Genomic DNA, 19,880 nt, shown 5'->3' with positions numbered 1-19,880 from the left:
CATATTTTTATTTAATTCCCAAATTTGCCCCAATAATTGTTATTATTCCATTTGCCCCCAATTTGATGTTATTTAGAATCGTGCCACATCTCTCAATTCTCTCCACGTGGACACATATACATGTGAGAATTAATTAATGGTTTACCACGTGTGCCTCAAGATATGCAAGTGTAATTATGACCAATGTGACTATCTGCTCGGATGACCTCAAAGAACAATTGGCAATGGCGCACAATTGATGTTATCTTCTCCCTCTTCTTCTAAGTATAGGTTTTCCTAACCAATTGTTTTCTTTCTTTTCAAGGTTGTCATGACACTAGCCGAAGGCTCGGTGCAAAACCCAAACCAAAGAAAAATCATGGTGATCTAACTTCTAAGTTTTGTGGTCGTTCCATTTTTTCGAAGCAATGGTGCTCTCTTTCCTTATTCAGCAGTTAGTGTGACAAAAGGAGCAAAGACCATTGGTTAGAAGCTTTGATTGAGACGAGGAATTGACCAATTTTGATTCAAGTATTCAGCGAAGGTTTGGTTTTTCTTACTATAATAGGTTAAGGGAAACTATTGCCTCATTCAATTGAGGTTTTATTTCCTATATTTTTAATTTTTGATTGAGTGTTTTCTCCAAGATTGACAAACATAACATAGAAGGATTAACTTTTGTTATTTGAAAATTGTATCCACATTTTTTATATTTTATTATAAAAATGTTACACACTTTGATTAGTTGTAGATAAATAACCTACCCATTGATAGCCTATTGGCCTATAATTAGCACGGGCCCCCTTATGCTATTAAAACTCTACCATGAATTAACTTTAGTTAACTAATAAAAAAGAAGCAATGGTTCTTCTCTATTTTCTCTAAATAAGAAAAAGACTAAACGAGAACTTCATGGTATACATAGATGATCTAGGTTTAAGAAAATATATATCATTTTGGGAATAGTTCTCTAAGCAAAGAAAACCCACTAATTATAGGCCACTTGAAGAAGACTTAGAGTTATGTATCACTGAAAAATTATCTAAGCCATGGAAAACGACTATAGGAAAAATTATGGGATCAATACATCCTCTGATGGAAGTCCTCAAACTGAGGAAAGACAAGCTAATGGCAAGTCCTATTAAAAACTCCACACCCATAAAAAAGCTTAGAAATTAACTCATGAACAATGTTCTTTAATAATATAACAAAATAACTATACCAATGTTTACCTATAATTGATTGAGAAATAAAGAAATATGATGGAAACCCTTTTGAACTCCAAAAAGTTACATGGACAAAAATCTATTACACTTAAAAGAGGAAAACCATTAGGAGCCCTTCAAGAGCTTCCAACAGGAATGAAATTAAAGAAAGAACGATTGGATTTGTTTAAAACAGATTTTAGAGAGATGGCAACAAAAATGATTTCATTCCAAAACATCTCTAATTGGAAAATAGGATAATCCTTAAAAGCACCTTATAAGAAACAACCACTAGTAAAGGAATAAATAAAAATAGATGATGAAAAGCAATCATCAAAAGCATAATCCAAGCTTAATGATTTCCGATTTGTTAACCTTTTGAGTAAGATAACATCAGAAAATGAATCAACTAACCAACCCATACTTGAGATAAATAAGTTAATCCATATATAAAAGTCAAAAGCCTTATTACCAAAAGCATACTTAAGTTGACATTTTATTTAAAGAACCCATTAAAAGGCCAAGTTAGTTATGATGAAAATACTTTTTATGAATGGATTCTAGATGAAAAGTCTAAATATTAGATTAATGACTTATGTCATATGTCTATGTATGTAAGTGTAAGTTAGTGGAAAATGAAGAAAAAATTATAACAATGGTAATAATCGAATCATTTTTTAGCTAACTTAAGGGCTGATGGCACAATTATCTAACCTAGGTTGAGAGAGGCTTTATCCTAATGCAGTCAAGCGGGATGGCAGTAAAGATATAATTTTAGATAGGTATGGCATCTCAGTCCAAGATGTCGTAACTACCTTGATTCTAAACATCATTTCCCACTTTATAGGCAACTTCAATGACATGAAAAAAATGATAAGATAACAACTTATAAATCTTAAATGAAAAATTTTATCTAATTTTAGATGGTACAAAGACGTATTTTTGTCTAAGGTTTAAAAATTATATAACCCTCAAGGGAACTATTGGAAGGAACAATTTATTTCATGACTTCCCCTTTTTTGCTGAAAATATTTGCAATTACCTAAGGAATTTAGGAAGAGAATAGATTTAGTACACAAATTATACTTTTGGATACCTATTACAGGTAAGGCTGCAACTAGGTTGGGTTAGGATTAGGGTTGCAATTTATGAACCCGACTTTACTCCAGGTTGGATTAGGGTTTACTCGTCAAGCAACCTAACCCAACCAGAACATGATTATATAGTACATATCATATATAAATATATGGTATATATATAATATATCATACATTAATTTGTTTAGATGCATGATAGTTGTATAGCCACCACCACATACTATCATTTGTTTCATTTAATATAATGAATTCACTTAATCCTAATTGGAAATACTAAAACCTTAATAACATATTTTATGTTTTTTGAATATTTTACTCTTTATCTCCTCTCTATTGTTTGCCACCCATAGCCTATTTTCCATAAAAAGATCTATTATAAGTCATAACTCTTAATAAAATATAGTAATTTCAAACACTTTTTTGTTTTCTGGATTTTGTTCTTAAAGAACCAATAAAAACATCAATAAACAAATATTAATAAAACATAAGATCAATATATGTAGTGAAAGTTGAGTTAAGATTTGACATTAAGAAGTTCTACGAGATTTTTAAGGGATGGGAAGAAAGTTGGGTAGGGTTAAGGTTAGGATTTAAGGAATTTAGTTAAGGTTAGAGTTAGGGTTTATAACTTAGGGTTGGGTCGACCTGACTAAGTTGGTCCGACTTGTAGTCCTAAATACAGGTATAAAACAAGTTGGAATGGATCTATGCAATTATTTAAGCTTTGAAAGGTAACTCAAAAAATAAAAGTCAAACTTCCATAAAGAGATAGGGGATTTATACTACCAATTTTGGAGTAGAACTTGAAAATCCTATTATTAAAACACCCATAGAAAGAATGAACAAAAATATTATAAGAAGTATGATAAAAGGGGAAAAGTTTATAAACCAAGTAAAACAAGAAAAGGTCCTTACCTATTATAAATGTGAGAACATGGGACATTACGCTAATAAGTGTTGTAGTAAAAATCCTAAGAAGGTTAATGAAATAGAAAACCTCGAGGAAGAATGAGCAACAAAATTAGAAGAACCATCTTCATCATCCCAAGAAAACGGTTGCACTCGAGAAGATTGTCTTTGTATTTGTAAATACGAGACAAAGCACATATGAAAATTTGAAAGCATAAATATACTCACTCTAGATATTTTGGAAGATATTACAGATCTAATAAGTTAAATGGAAACATTTTTTGATGCAAAGCAACAAAGAAAAGAATAAAGTAACAAAATCTAGAAAGGAACGCTTAAAACTAGAAAATATAATTCCATACACCAAAATAATGGAAAGAGCAAGCCTTGTAAAGGTTTCCCTACCTTTTTCCTTTAAACTAAATATAGCTTAACATAATTAAAGTAAGAAGTGCAAACACTTAAAAAGAAAATACAATAACTAAAAACATGGGTAAAACAGCTATAGTCTTATAAAGACCTAGTAACCTAACAAAGGATTTTGGAATCAGAATTTGTAGAACCTGCTAAATTTGTGGGACAAGATAAGGAATTTATTTACTCAATAAAAGAAGTTTCATATCAAAAATGGAATTTTAAAGTGACAATAAGGCTAAAAGACCTTTGCTTAATAACTATTCCACTAATAAACTTAGGAATTGGTACAAACTACATAAAATAATGACTTATTCAATCTAAATATTTTGAGAGAATCACTCAACAAATGAGTGCAATAAATGGGAGAAAGTTAGGATTTGTATACAAAATTCCTAGTACCCATATATGGAATAAAGGAACCTATTTAAAGACCACATTCCTTGTGGTAGTGGATCTAAGGCAAGAGGTAATTTTAGGAACTCCCTTTTTGATATCACTATTGCCCTACCATATAGATTATTCAAAGATTACCACTATCATAGGAGAAATAACAGTCACTTATGAATTATGCCAAAAACCTAAAATGACAAGTAACCCTAAAACACAAATAGAGATATAGGAAAGATAGCCCTCTTAAATCCTAAAAGACAGTAAGATGCAAATTGAGATTGAAAGATTTCAATCCTAAATAGAAAAAGAGAATTGTGTATAAACTCCTAGTGCTTTTTGGCATCGGAAAAGGCATATAGTTGAATTGCCTTGTGAAGAAGGATTTCAATAATCTAAAATCTTATTAAAGCCATACCCATCCAAATGAGTAATGGGTTATTAGGAATATGTAAGAAAAGAAATTCTTGACTTGTTATCTAATCTACTACACTCACTTGTTGAGTGATTTTATAAAAATATTAAGAAGGAATAAGTCCTTTTGTATAGTTTATATCAGATCCTAAATCTATTAGTGCAATAGCTTTTAAGAAAAAGTCTTTCATCCTTTATTTTCAGCTATTTGATTTCTTACCAGGATTTAACTAAATTTAATTTCTTCATACATTTTAAGGTAGCTTTCAATTGAATGAATCTATGTACAATCAATTAATGTAACCATTTAGGTTCTTAACTATTCCACATTTTGAAAATGTATGTTGTTCATTGGTTAAGGTATTAAAAATTAGTTAATATGCATCTCCATTGTTATGTGAATTAATATTGGTGATTGCTAGAAAATGAACTTATATTTCTTTTAGTCAGTATTTGAACTCATAATTAACCAAGGTCTATATGTGTTGAAAGTAATAAGGAATTTAAGAATTTGAGTTGTTTTAATGCATAAGCTGTTTTCTTTTTTGTTATTTGTTGTTTGTATGGAATATTCAATGCCTCTTCCATTTCAAAAACATCTCTTAGTAAGTCTTTATTTGTTATGTACTTAACTGAATTCACATTTGTCCACAAGTTATTCTCTTTTGTGGATAGTCTTCAAGCTACCTTCGCAAGGAGTGTCAAGTTAAAAGAATGGGGATCACAAAAGCCAAGGCCACCATCCACCTTTTTCTTTTTTTTTTTTCCCTTTCAAGTATGGTTCTAATGTAACCAGTAAATTTTCTTGTTGCCTTTTGAATTCTTTCCCCCACCAGAAATTCATTTGCAAGATAGAGATTTTATCATACAAAAATATAAATATATTAAGCTGAAAATGTGTACATAAGAAGGCATGAGGATGAGGGAAATGGAATCTAACAGTTTTTTTTGCCTTTTTTTTTCAAAACATTACAAGAATGCCACTCTCTACCAATTCTCTCTTTTGCTTTTTTTCTTTGAAATTACAAGAATGCCACTATTTCCTACCAACTCTTTCTTACTTTTTTTTTCTTTCAAATTACAAGAATGCCACTCTCTCCTACCAAATCTTTCTCTCTCTCTTTTTCTTAGAAATTACAAGAATGCCATCTCCCTTTCTTTCTCTCTCTCTCTCCTTATAAATTACAAGAATGCCACTATCTCCAATTAAGGGAGACCTCAGCTCGGCATCTCAGCTGCTAAGGTACCTACAGTCAAAGATACTTGAGTTCGAGCGGAGCCGAGCTCAAGCTTAAGTCTCTAATTTGAATTGAGCTCGAGCTAGATGACACCTTGACCACTAAGGGAGACCTCGGCTTGACACCTTGTCAACTAAGGGAGACCTTAGCTCGACACCTCCTCTGCTAGAGAAACCTTAGCTCGGCACTTCAGTAGGTAAGGGAGACCTCGATTTGGCACCTCGACAATTGAGGGAGACCTCGGCTCGGAACTTTGGTTGCTTGAGAAACCTGCAATCAAAGGTAGTCGAGATCGAACTTCCAAGCTTTTGACTCGAGCCGAGCTCGAGCTCGAGCTCAAGCTCAAGTCTCTAATTCGAATCGAGCTCGAGCCTAATAGTTTATGAGTGAGCCCCTACAACACAGGGCCCCCTCCGCTAGTAGAGATTTTATCATACAAAGACTTGGAGAGAATGAAGCAAAAAATCACATATGCAAGAATAGCAATAGTGACGGGTTTGGTCATGACCTCTTTTCCCGCAAGGGATAATCAAATCATACCATGAACTTGCCTTGTTTCCAACCCTCTAAAGGATACTATTAAACATAAAAAATTTTGGATTCGCTAAAATCTATAAGAAGACCATTTTTTTAATATTTGGGCTAGAAATAGTGACTTGCTTCAATCTAGGGTGTAGTTTTTGATTGAAAATTTTAGACTTAGAAAAATTCACTTGTCTACCCAAAGCCTTCTCATATTCATAGGGAGCTTCCACCAACATAGCACTGTCTTTAATATGTGTTTAAGTGAAAATATAGCTATCATCTACAAAAAGAAAATGTGAGATCACAAAGCAAAAATGGTTCAATTTAATGCTTAAAAACTTACCTTGATTGACTAAGGAGAGCAATTTCGATGAGAAAACATCTAAAAAGAGCAACAAGTGACATGGAGACAGGGGTCTCTTTAAGTACTTTATGAGGCTTGAAGGATTGACTAGGAATAACCGTTTGTTGACAGTTGGTAAGAAACAAAAGTTACACACTTCATTACCCAACCAATCCATTTTTCCCAAACCCTGGTCGGGTTGGGTTTGGTCAGGCTGATGCTTCGTTAGGATTAAGGTTGACCCCTTGGGCAACCCAACCCAACTTGAACCCAACTCTATAGTAAAAGTCATGTATAAATTAATATATGTTTTATATATTATGTATCATACATTGATTTGTTTAAATGCATGATAGTTGTACAGTCCCAACCACATACTGTCATGTTTTTCTTTTAAAATAATCACTTCACTTAATCCTAATAAGAAAGACTAAAACCTTAATAACATATTTTATATTTTTTGAATATTTTTATTCTTCATCTCCTTTCTACTATTTGTCGCTCACAGTTTGCTACTCATAAAAAGATCTATCATAAGCCATAATCCATAATAAACTATAGTCATTTCAAACACTTTTTTTTTTAATTTGCACTAAAATAATCAATAAAAACATCAACAAACAAATACTAATAAAGCATATGATATATATATATATATTTGGGTTAGGCCCAAATGGAAGTCAACTTCCGGTTGAGATAGGTTGGGTTAGAGTTAAAGGAATTTAGTTAGGGTTAGGGTTATAGCTGGGTAGGTTAATTAGGTTGGGTTAGGGTTAGTGTTGGAGATTTAGAACTTAAGGTTGAGTTAGAGTTGGCCTCAACGCAACCTAACCCAACCCTATTTGCAACCTTATAGCTTGGTTTAAACTCCTTTAAGAAAAGCCCCATTCAATTTTATTATAAACCTTACTCATGTTCAACTTGATTGCCCATCTTTCCTTTCTTGCTTTTGTAGGTTTTAAGATGTTGAATTATTTATTAAGTGTAGCTATTTGAATGGGAGAATGATGGAGTTTCCACCTAAAATTAGGGTTGTTCATAGAATGTCAAAAACTGACCAAACCAAATAGACCAACCCAATTCGACTCGATGTGACCGGTTTTTAACTTAATTTGGTTGGTTTCGGTTTAGAAATATGCATAATCCAACTGATCGGTTCGATTGTAGATTATAACTTTGTAAACCAAAGTTAACCTACCCGAACCAACCATATGAATGATGCTTGCATGTCCTAGTTTAATATTTGCAAAAAGAAAAAGCAAAAAAGACAAGTCTTTTTATGAGATAACATGCAAGAGGGTGGAAGTGTGAAGTCTAACTTGAGTCTTAGGCCTAGCTCTCAGATATAGTATGACAAGTCTGGATTTTTAATGCTAATAGGATAGTAGTAAGAAGTCTAATCTGAGCCTTAGGCCTAGATCTCAAGTATAGTACAACAAGTCTGAAGTTTTAAATGTTAATAGGACATTTCTACATCTATTATGTATTATTTTATTACTTTTTCTTTTTCTATATGTATTATATTTAATTACTTTTTCTTATTTTACTGTGTAGCCGTAGGCCTAGCTCTCAGATATAATATGACAGCCTTAGAAAAAGCATGCAACCAAGGCACTGCTTCTCACCAAATGAAACTGTTCAGTCTCATATTGAGCGAAGGGCTGCAACCTCTGCAACCGTCTTGCAAGTGACAACATCAAGTTAGACGAAGTGCTTGATGACTTCGAGACAAGGTTTCGGTTGAAATCGAACAAACCGACCGATCGGTAATTTTTATTGCAAGTCATTTTTTATTTCTCTGGGTCGGTTTCGGTTGATTTAGTATTCAACCTGATATAGTCAGTTCGGTTGATAAAACTATGTATAACTGAACCGAACTAACCCGTGTACAACCCTACCTAAAATTTTCAAATTGAGAATTTAGGTAAATTCAGGATTTTGCAATAAAAATAATTTTTTTTCCTTGCTAAGTCTTAGTCCCAATGGATGACAAACAAAAAATTTTCCTTGTTGACTCTTAATCCCAATGGATGATAAAAGGTATTAGCTCATCTATCCCTTACTCCCCCTCTCTCATCCCAAGTCCCTAACGTTAACATTCATTTTTTTTCTTCTTTTTGATGAAGTCTTAGTTCTTAGACATAAAGGCCAGTCTTAATCTAGGTAGACCATTGCCACAAAACGATTGAACACTACTGTAATATTGTTAGGTTATGCACTATTTTTTATTTTAAATTTGTGGCTCTTCCTCTCTCATTCAAGGAGTTATTGGATTGCATAAACTCATTTTGGGATCATGACCATTTTGTGGAAATTTGTAAATGCCGACATTGTCGTTCTAGATTTTTCTTCCCCTTTAGCTTGCATGTACTTTTGTCATCTTTAATATCACTAGTAAGTGTGCACGTGGCAATTCTAGATGATGATAATGATATATGAATAATATAGCAAAGTTTTTCTATAAAATTCATTTTTTTTATATTTTTTGTTTTTCACTATTAATCAGATGTAGATTGAAAAATCTGAACCTAATTACATAAGCACCTCATATTGGGCTACAAAGTTTTAGGTATCATCGATAGGCCTATTTGGCTAGACTATTCTTTTTTGTAATGTTTTATATTCTTAGTGTATACTTTTTTGTTTTATTTATAAAAAAATGTAAGATTTAAAGAGGGGGAATTAAATGAGGTGAAAACTATAGTTCAAACTACATTTTAAATCTTACAATTGAATAGGGATTAAATTAAAAAAAAAGGTATTTTAGTCAAAATAAAGTTCCACAATATTTTTAATAATAGTGTAAATATGGAGTTATAGATGTGTTCAATTTTTCTATATATATATTTTTTATTTCTATGTGTGTAAAAATAATATTGTTATTTATACTTATTTTTTGTTTAATATATTAAATATATGATATTATACATGTGCCCAAATGTTTTTTATTTTGTAAAATTTGTATTTTATATTTTATTAATTTTTATTATTTAATTATGACATTAAAGGTTTATAGATTTGACCCAAAGGTTAAACTATTGATCTCTGCTAAACAGGAAAATAATTTAATTTTTTGTTAGTTTTAGATTATGTATTTCATTTTTATCATTAATAAAAATAATTGTTGTTTATTACACTTGTTTTTTAGTTTGATTAATAAAAAATATCATAAATGTGCCTATTTTTTCTATATTTTTGTAATTTTTTATATTTAATATTATTTAAAAATTTTATTATTTGACTATGACTTCATGGGTTTACCAATTTGATTTGGATATTTGATGAATTGTTTAGTCATCACTTGGATAAAGAATGCTTTTGTTTTTGAGTAAATTTTAAAATATATGAGTTTGTATGTTAAAAGTAATGGTAATATTGGACATAGATATAATTAGTAGCATTTATTAGTGAAAAATTAACTTAAGTATGGGATTTAATAAGAGAGAATGAGAGTTAATGCCTTGAATATGAGAGTTAATGAGAGGGGATTAAATGAGTTGAAAAACATTAATTGAAATTACATTTTCAATCTTCATAATTAGAGATGGACTAAATAACAAATGTGAACATTTTAGTTAAGAAAAGTTCCACAACCTCATTCATACTTTTTTATAACTAGTAAACGTGTATGTGCATTTATACATGGCAATATCTCTAAGACAAAAGTATTTATAATTTATGATCATTTTTTATATTTCATTTATCCAAAAACTAATTAAGATATTAAGTGGGTTCTTTTATAGATAGTATAGATTTTGGCCAAAACAAAGGTCAATTGGATGTGCCAAAACTCAAAAACTAATATTTTGGCCAAAACAAAGGCCACTCCAGAAGTCAAAAACTACCATCTTGTTGGAACCTTAGCTAATACTTGGATAAGGGTTGCTAACTGTTGGCTAAAAGGCAACCATTAGGAATGATGGGCCTTTAAATAGTTGCAATATATCAACAAATGGATTGGTTGATTTAGAAAAAACTCACACAAGTTAAGACAGTTAGGTGGCGTCTATAGATTTGAACTTTGAAGTCTGAAAACAAAACAAAAAAAACTCGTCTGAAAAGCATTTAATGAAAAATTTTCTCTTTTCAATATATTTAAATATTGTGGTGTTATCTGTAATCTGAATATTGCGAAGTTTGGAAAGTTCACATTTTACAAATTTACCTCTAAAGTTGTTATTTAAATTAAATTAAATGAGAATGATTAAAATAATATGATACTACAAAAGACATTACAAAATAATAAAAGTATAAAATACAATAAGAATAATAAATAATGTAAATACAAATTTAAAAATAATGTTAAAAATGATAAAATAGTAAAAATTATTAGAAAACATAATAAAAATAAAGAAAAAGAAAATAATAATAATGACAAGAAAAACTTAAATATATATTAAAAGTTAGCAATAATAAAAAATAATACAAAGTATAATAAAGGGATTTGTAAATAGTAAAATAATGTAAAAAAGATAAAATAGTAAAGTGTTGTAAATATAATAGTAAAAATGATCATAAATATAATAAATAGTAGAAGTAGTATAAAATAAGTACTGCAAAAAGATAAATTAATAAAAAAACACTATAAATACAACAAAAATGTAAAAAGGAAAAAATAATGGTAATAAATAACTAAAAAATATGAATCAGATCATATAATATGATAAAAATAATATAAAATGAATTAAACTAAATTTTTGTAAATTACACTCAATAAAAATCGGAGCTAGATGCCCATTCCATCGACCCAAATGCAAACCAATTACGCTTGATTTGACATGAATTAAAGCAGTTACCGGTTCTGACAAAAAGAATGTGCAAGAACTAAGTTTTCAGATTCTTCCCTGAATGAAGAACCTTGGGTCTCTGGCAAAACTCATATGTATTTTGCGTCACGAAAAATATTCGTAAACCCTCGTCTCTCTCTCTCTCTCTTTCTCTGTGCACAAGGTAAAATTGATGTCTCTACGGTTCAGTGAAGCTAAGATCGACCTCCCTGCTGCGGTGAAGGTAAGATCGATCTCTCTTCTTCTTCTTTTTTGTTCCTTATCTTCTTATTCTTCTTCGCACAGAGCATGAAGCTAACAGTGAAGGTAAGTTCGATACTACTTCTTCTTTTTATCTATTTCTTACACTGTTTTTTCTCGTTTTCTAGGTCGACCACCAATCTCGGCCCTGTAACCATTAAGAGCAAGCAGCATCGATTCAGGTATTTTATCAATTTTTGTCTCTCCATTATTTTCATTATTGGTATTTGTGTGTTGGAATCATTCTGGAGTTTTTTCCTATCCTTTCCCAATCTATGTTACTATTAGGGGAATTTATATATCAGGAAGTAGTTTGATTGGCGTTGCAATAAAAAATTCACAAATCAATTCGAAGAATCTCATCAGGTAAATGTTTGAATTTAGGCCTTAAATAGCTAAATAAACACAAATAGCTGTTTATTGATTGAGAGATGTATATCTCTATTGTTTCCCTCTTGAACTAGATTGGTTTTGGGTGATTTCCATTCTAGAATCTTATCATATTTATTTGTCTTTTTCCCTTTTTCTTAATATAATTGAAATAAGACCTATATACTACATGTCTACATCATAGAGACAACCTGCTAAAATCATAGAGTCTACTTAACATTATAACATATTTATTCTAAAATAGTTTTACACTAAACTTTACTGATGAAATGATACTTCCCATTGATAAAACCCAGGAACAAAGGATGTAAAAGTAAATCTATGTCACAGGATGCTAAAGCAAACATCAAATATAGAGTTATCTTATGCACATCTGACTATACTGAGAAACATTTTCAAATAGATAGACAAAACTTTCAATTCATTAAGGTAAAACAGTAGCAAACATGCATACAGACTTGTCGAGTAGGAGACAAGTGTAGTATCATTTTAACAATACAAGAATGTTTTTTTTTTTGGATGAATAACTGATTGCTTCATTGAATTTAAAATAAAGTGCACAAGAGAAAGTGGGAGAGAGACAAGCCCTCTTATCTCTCCCCTTTAACTTTAGTTATAATTAAAATTACATTTGTGCCCAAAATGTTTGAATTCTCCCAACCTCTTGCTTGGTTAGTGCATCAGCCATCGAATTAGCTGTTCTTTTCACCCACTGTATTCTCAGTTCCATACCCTTTGTGATCCATCTGAATTTTTTCTTCTCATTATTGTATTTCCACATCCTACTTTCCTCATCCAGTAGCCAAGCCACTACCAGTTTGGAATCCCCTTCAATGATTAGCTTTCTAACATTCATGGTTCTAGCCCTTTGCATCCCTTCCATAACTGCCATTACTTCCGCTCTTAGTGAGTCTCCTTCACCTGCTGGGCCTGAGAATAATGCTCACACTTTACTCTCCTCATCCTTGAATACACCTCCAATTCCTGATCTTCCTGGGTTTCCCATGCTACTTCCGTCAAAGTTAAGCTTTATAAATCCTCTTTCAGGAGGGTCCCAGATAGGAATAACAGGCTGCTTATTGACATTTGAGAGTGCCACTACCTTCAAGTTTCTAATGATGTCATCAGTGGATATATGTGAGAAGCTTTCTAAGTATTTCAGCCATTGAGCCACTCTAATCAGTATTGATTCAATCAAGGCCTCTTTTGTTCTTTTCTTTTTTTCTAAAAATTCTTGCATTTCTTTCTTCCCACACTACCCAGATTATTGCCGCCCTAGCACTCTTCCACATGATGTTACCTATCTTCCTCGGCCATGGACAGAAAGTTGGATCAAAGAGACTTTTGATGTCAGCCAGAGGTGTCCACCTGCATTCAAATAAGGAAAAAAGCCATTCCCAAATGCCAGCAACAAACGAACAAGTAATGTTGTCAGGAAAAAAAAACAAGAAGACAACCATTGCCTATTAAGACATAATGGCGTCTCAAAATGGTAAAAGTGGTCTAGTCAAAACAGTAACCTACTCAAAAATATAAACTTGTAGTATTTATCCATGTTCCCGAACTTTCCAAAAGCAACCAAAATTCAAGTTTTCCCAAAATATTTTTGGTTAAGTTCTCTAGAATAATCACAGCTGTTCTCAGAGAAGAACTTCCATGCCGATATTGGCAATGCTCTACTATATGAAATCTGTCTTTTACAGGGTGATGTTCTTAGAAGTTTTGTGTTGGTGATTCTCTCTAAAGAATGGAATATAACCTATACATTTAGCTATTAAAAAGGCAAGAAAAAAACATAGTTCAATGAAATCACAATGTATTCTAGTAAATTAGTATAGCCACTTCATCTTCAAATACCAATGAAGTGGTCCCCTAAACTGAGAACGAGAGCCAAGTCAACAAAAACATGCAACATTTTGGTGTTTGTTCATCATTATGTAACTTTAACATTAGTCAATTTTAATCAATTATATGAGAAATTAAAGAAATAACTATCTAATTATCAAAGAAATGTTAGGATACAAAAGTTCTACTAAACATAGTTTACATTCCAGAGGGGGAAAAACAAAAGGTCTAATAATTGTCAAACTTCCATCTAGAACTACTTTTGGGATCCATCCATTAGTATCATGTTCACCCAGTAAAGCACAGTACACAGTTTTACATGAAGTGGGGTTTAGACAACATAACCTACATAAATGTCAAAAGCCATATGGATTGGAGAAAAGGTGGCTACAGCGTACAGCTGCAATGGTAGCGTTAAGGACTCTTGGGAGCTTTTTTGTAATTCTTGTCCAGAACTGAATTTGCCAATATCCACTTCTGGACTTCCCAATGGTAACTTTCATAAGCCCCAGAGATTTAGGATCTTCAGCTGAAGGGTCAAATATAAATGAAAACTTCCCAAATGCTAAATCAGGCTTCTTGAATAGATCTGTAAGAACATCTTCACATGGTTCCACATTCTTTTACACATACAACCAGGATCTCTCCTAACCTAAAACCAAAGTCTTCTTTTTCTAGTTGATTGAAATCTGGAAGAATCAGCAGCCAATCTATCACTGATCTACTAACAGCTGCAACCATCTTGTCCATGCTGTAAGCTTTGTCTTCGAAAGTCCTGTTCCTCTCCTTCGAAATGTTCCAGCAAATTGCAAATGGCATACACCTCCATAGCATTTTCACCTTCTTACTTCTATTCAGCCTGGGCCAAGTAGAGAAAATCTCTGCTGTTGAGGTTGGGTGAAAGCCTGAGACCCCGAACGTTTCCACAAGAAGTTTGAAAACTTGCATGAGATGAATAAGTGAGTAGCATTCTCTTCCTGCTCCTCACATAGACATCATCTTCTAGCCATATTAAAACCTCTGGATTTCAGATGATCAGCTGTCCAATATTTTTCTCTATGTGATGGATAAATCAATGGTAGCCAATGGGTTTCAATTATTTTTAATTCTTTTAATGTATAGAGCTGAACATGTATATTTTGTACTGTACATGGTCTCACATATAGTCCTTGTATATGGGGCTTTTTAAGCACTACTTAATCTTTAAACCAAAAAACTTGCTTCTCCACTATTATACCTAGTAAAAACATCTTCACCTATAAAAAGGAAAAGAGGAAAAGGAAAAACTATGTTTCACCAATGTAATCTACACTTAACTATACAAAAATGCTTTTGGCCATTGGACTTGGTTATATGGCATATGAACACTAGAACAATTCCACAACATGACCCCCCTAGACTTAATTGGTTGATGTGATGTATTGAACCATAAATGGATTTTGTCCAATTCATGGCCCAAAACAAACATGGAAATCAAGAAAGTAGCTTCAAGCATCACATGGTTTTTCTTGAATCACACCCCTTCAAAATTTTTCTTCAAACAATCATAAGTATATCAAGAGCAATCAAGGAAGGTATTCCCTCACAATTTTTTTTTTAATTGAAATAATAATGTGTGCCAAAAGACACCAATGAAGACAAGTAAACAGAAAGAACCACCATACCTCTTTCTTCATGCCACTTTCGTCTTTCTCGCAGAACGAAGGTACCATCAGCTTTTGCTATAATATAAGATTTTGTCTTTGCATACTGTATCCTCTGCATTAATCACAGAACTAGAACAGTTGATACATTTTCACCAAAGAAATAAAAAGCAGTTGATACATAGAACAAAAATGAAGAAAAACAGGTATGTTAGTGGCATACTCAATTGCATTTAAACTACCAAAACAAAACTCTAAACCAAGAATAATGAGAGGACAGCTTCTACTGATACAAAAATATCAATAATAAACTATTTTAATCAGTAACAAAGCCAATAATGCAATGGACATATTTGAAGAAAAACATAAATATGGCCAAAAAATCATGCAAGAACTTGATAACAGTGTAATTGTCGTTTCTCTTCAAATTGACAAATAAAATGAAAATGTTAAAGAGGAGAAAGAGAAGAACCTGAGATACATGATAATTTCATGGCAAACAAGGCAGTTGCATCATCGGTGAATCTATAGCATCATGAGTTTGTCTCCAAATTCCTTGTTTCTTCAAATTTAAGCAATGGCTTAAGTTGGGACTTATGGTTTGGGTATAAGAGATTCCAAACTTTAGAATGTTCTTAATTTACTTCAACTTTTGGAGGAAGTCTTCCTTGACCCTTCCAAGCTTGATGGCCGAATTTGGACTTACTTCTTATGAATCTTTTTCTTGTGCTTCCTTTTTTGATGCCTTGTCATAACCCTCCACTAGCTCTTTGCCTTCTTTGCCAGTCAAGGAGGTATGATGTAAGCCTTTTCCCTCTAGGATTGGATCTTTTTTGTGATTTGCTTCAAAAAAAGCAACAAAAGTAGTGCTTATTCCCCCATTAGCATGTCTTATCTTTCATTCCTTAGCAAGTGGGAGAAGGAAAAACTTCATAACAAGTGTGGAAGTGGATGGTAGTGAAGTTAGGAGGGAGGAGGAGGTAGTTAAGGTCTTTCTTGATCATTTTAAAGGCATTTTTTTTCTAGAATGGAGGGGAATAGGCAAGAACTACCAGAATTTGAGTGGGATAGGGTGATTGATGTTCAATCTAGTACCTCGGAGGAGCCGTTTAATATTGAGTAAATCAAAGAGGACGTCTTCTCCATGGAAAGAAGATCAAAAGCCCTTGGGCTGGATGGTTTCACCATGACATTTTTTCAAGAGTGTTAGGAGATTCTAGAAAAGGACCTAAAGGAAGTGTTTGATGAGTTTTACCAGAAAGGGGAGGTTTCACCAGGAACAAATGCCACCTTCATTGTGTTAGTACCTAAGAAAAAGGAAGCCAAAACCCCAAGGGATTTTAGACCAATTAGTTTTGTGGGAAGCCTTTATATATAATCACAAAAGTTCTTTCAAGTAGGCTAAAAAGGGTGTTGCCTACAATAATCTCACAAGTTTAATGTCACGGACCTAAACTCTTCTAGCATCTCGTGCGGCACTTGGGCAGTAGTTCATCGCTCCACAAGCCTGCTTAGAGGCTCTCTTGGCTCCTGAGACCAAGTAGCTTACTAACTCGTCCTTCACACTAAGGCACACACTTAGGCAACAAAGGCACAAAGCACACAAGGAAAGAGAGATGGAGAACTCAAAGGTACTCTTTGTATTGCTCAAGAGAGGAATACAACACTTGATTGCTTGGTTGCTTGCAAATGAGGGAGGGGGTCCCCTTTTATAGGCACTTCCACCTCCTTAAAGGATTTCTCTAGAACTATGTACACTTGGCATCATCTAGAAGCACCTCTAGAACATTCTACCTTCTACACTCTTCTAGGGGATGCCTTCTCCATAAGATACAAGAACACTCTAGAGGAAGTCTAGATTGCTCCCAACCCCTCTAGGTTGTTCCACACCAACCCGGATTGTTCCACAAGGTTCTAGAGAGTTCCATCAACATCTAGACACATGGAGAACACTCAAGAACACCCCAAAATGCTCCAGAACACCCTAAAAACATGTAGAGTTGGCTAAAAGCCTCAAGAAACATCTAGAAAACCTCTAGCCCAACAACCCATTATGTTTGTGACATTAAGGTGCTTTTGTGGAGGGAAGACAAATTGTTGACCAAATTTTAGTGGCAAATGAATGTGTAGCTGAAAAGAAGAAAAAAAGAGGGAAAGGTTTTGTTTGTAAATTGGACTCAGAAGGCATACGACTTGGTGGGTTGTTCTTTCCATCTTGAAGATATGAAGAAGTTTGGGTTGGGAGAAAGGTGGAGAAAGTGAATTAAGGGATGCATGGGCTCAGTGCATTATTCAATTTTGGTTAATGGGACTACTAGAGATTTCTTCCCAGCTAAAAGAGGATTATGATAGGGGGATCCTTTATTCCCTTTCCTTTTCACCTTGATTGCAGAGGTTCTAAGTAGAATGATTAGTAATGCCGATTTGGATAATTCAATAAGGGGCTAGAGGGTGGGAAGGGCTGAGGTTACCTTGTGGTTACCCACCTGCAGTTTGTGGATGACTTAATACTTTTTTGTGATGACTATAGCCCTAAGGCCTTTAGGAACTTGAAACTTCTTATTAGCTCCTTTTAGAAATTATCCAATTTAAGGGTCAATTTGTGGAAAAGCAGTCTTGTGGACTTGCATTTACAAGAAGAGGAAATCATCATAATAACAGTCCTTAGGTTGTGAAGTAAAAAATTGGGCCCAAGAGTACTTAGGGCTCGCCTTGAGTGGAAATCCATAAAATGAAAGTTTTTGGAAACCTATGGTTGAGAGATTTACTAAGTGATTGACACTTTGGAAGAGGAGTTACATTTCTTTGGGAGGAAGGATAACCCTGACCAAAGCCAAAATTGCCAGGCAATTGGAAAAATCAATGAGGGATTTTCTTTGGGAATCGGGAGTTGATAAGAGAGACCATTTGGTGAATTGGGAATAAGTTAATAGGCCTAAAGAGAAGGGTGGGCTTGGGCTAGGAAACTTGGTCCAAAAGAATTTAGCTTTTCTAGGAAAGTGGTTATGGAGGTTTCCCTTAGAAAGCAATAGGCTTTGGAATAAGGTCATTGCTAGCATACATGGTATTTTAGACAATGGTTGGGATGGAAATCCAACCTCACCTTGGAAAGCAATTTATGAGGTTTGCTCATTTTTCCTTAACCTCATTTGGTATGATGTAGGAAATGGTCTAAGAGTCTTGTTCTGGGAGGATCTTTGGATAGGTAAACATCCATTAAAGGTCCAATTTCTTTTGCTTTATGCACTTTCCAATTACAAATCTGAACCCATTTCTAAAATTTTGAGTTTCTCTGCTTCGGGTTTAAATTGGGACTTTGGGTTCTGAAGGGGTCTTAGGGAATCAGAATTTGAGTCTCATCTCTCTTTTGGCCGGATTGGACTTGTTTTGTTTTTGGATCAAAATGTAAAGGATTCCAGGGTGTGGTCAATCTCCCCAAATGTTTATTTTTTTTTTGGTTTTTTTACTTGTGCTTCTTTCCTTAACTTCTTAATTCAGCCATCTACCTTGGGGGCAATTTTCCTGGTGAAAGAAATTTGGAGTAAGCCAATCCCTCCTAAGATTCAGTTCTCGTCTTGGGAAGTCTCATTGGAAAGATCAACACCTATGATGTGCTGCAGAAAAGGAGGCCAAATAAGTGCCTTTCCCCCTCATTTGTGCATCTTATGTAAATGCAATGGTGAAACTGTTTCCCATGTCTTTCAATTCTGCCCTTTTGTGCTTTGTATTTGGGAACATCTTTTTTCTCTTTTTGGCTGTAGGTGGAACCCTCCACAGGAGGTGGTGGGCCTCTTTGATCCTAGCTTCATGAGGCAACCAAAGCAAAGAGGAAGATTGCTATGGAAAACAGCTAGGGCCACCTTGTTATGGACTATTTGGGAAGAGAGAAATGGAAGAATCTTCAATGAAAAAAGCAGATCAGAGGTGGAAATCTTAGAAATAGTAAAGTTAAAAGCCGCTCACTGGGTGAAAACTTTGGAAGACTTTCAAATATTCTCATTGAATGACATTCTGAAAACTTGGAAGGAAGTGGCTGTATGAGCCCAAGGAAAGGAACAAATCTTTGTGGAGTGGAGACCCCCAGCAACAAACTTTGTGAAGCTTAGTTTTGATGGAAGTTTCCTTGGTAACCAAAATGTGGCTGGTTTAGGAGGTGTCTTCAGAGAGTCAGGAAGAAAGGTGTTAGCTATGTATTCAGGGCCTTTAGAAAATGGGGGTACACTGAGAGAAGAACTATTTGGACTTCTAAATGGACTAAAATTTGCCAAGTGTTTTGGATTCCTTAATTTGGAAGCGGAAGGGGACTCTCAGGTGGTCATCTCTTGGAGAAGATGTAGCACCCAAATCCCTTGGATCTATAGGCATATATTTAGGGAGATTGAGAGCATTGCAGGGGAGTTGAATGTTAATTTCAAATGGGTGAGAAGAACAGCAAATGGGATGGTGGATACTCTAGCTAAA

The 19,880-nt window shown here is 33.6% G+C and overlaps 1 protein-coding gene across 6 annotated transcripts in view; it reads left to right on the top strand.

Annotated features, from left to right (window-relative positions):
• The first annotated feature begins 11,256 nt into the window (after positions 1-11,256).
• DUO3 (Homeodomain-like superfamily protein) overlaps positions 11,257-19,880 on the top strand; it is a 64,113-nt gene continuing 55,489 nt past the window's right edge. For 3 of the 6 annotated variants that reach the window (XR_016085542.1, XR_736548.3, XM_088903266.1), the window contains exons 1-2: positions 11,257-11,524; positions 11,670-11,723. The gene's annotated coding sequence lies outside the window, so the exon portion shown is untranslated. Of the gene's footprint in view, positions 11,525-11,669; positions 11,724-11,829; positions 11,908-19,880 lie in introns of all 6 variants that reach the window. The other 3 variants (XM_010269777.3, XM_088903265.1, XM_088903264.1) reach the window with 2 other exon arrangements.

This window comes from Nelumbo nucifera, chromosome 4 (assembly GCF_055504915.1).
Source record: "Nelumbo nucifera cultivar China Antique chromosome 4, China Antique-T2T, whole genome shotgun sequence".
Lineage (NCBI taxonomy): Eukaryota > Viridiplantae > Streptophyta > Magnoliopsida > Proteales > Nelumbonaceae > Nelumbo > Nelumbo nucifera.
Note: the sequence above shows the minus strand (reverse complement) of the source record. Positions and strands in the feature narration are given on the sequence as shown.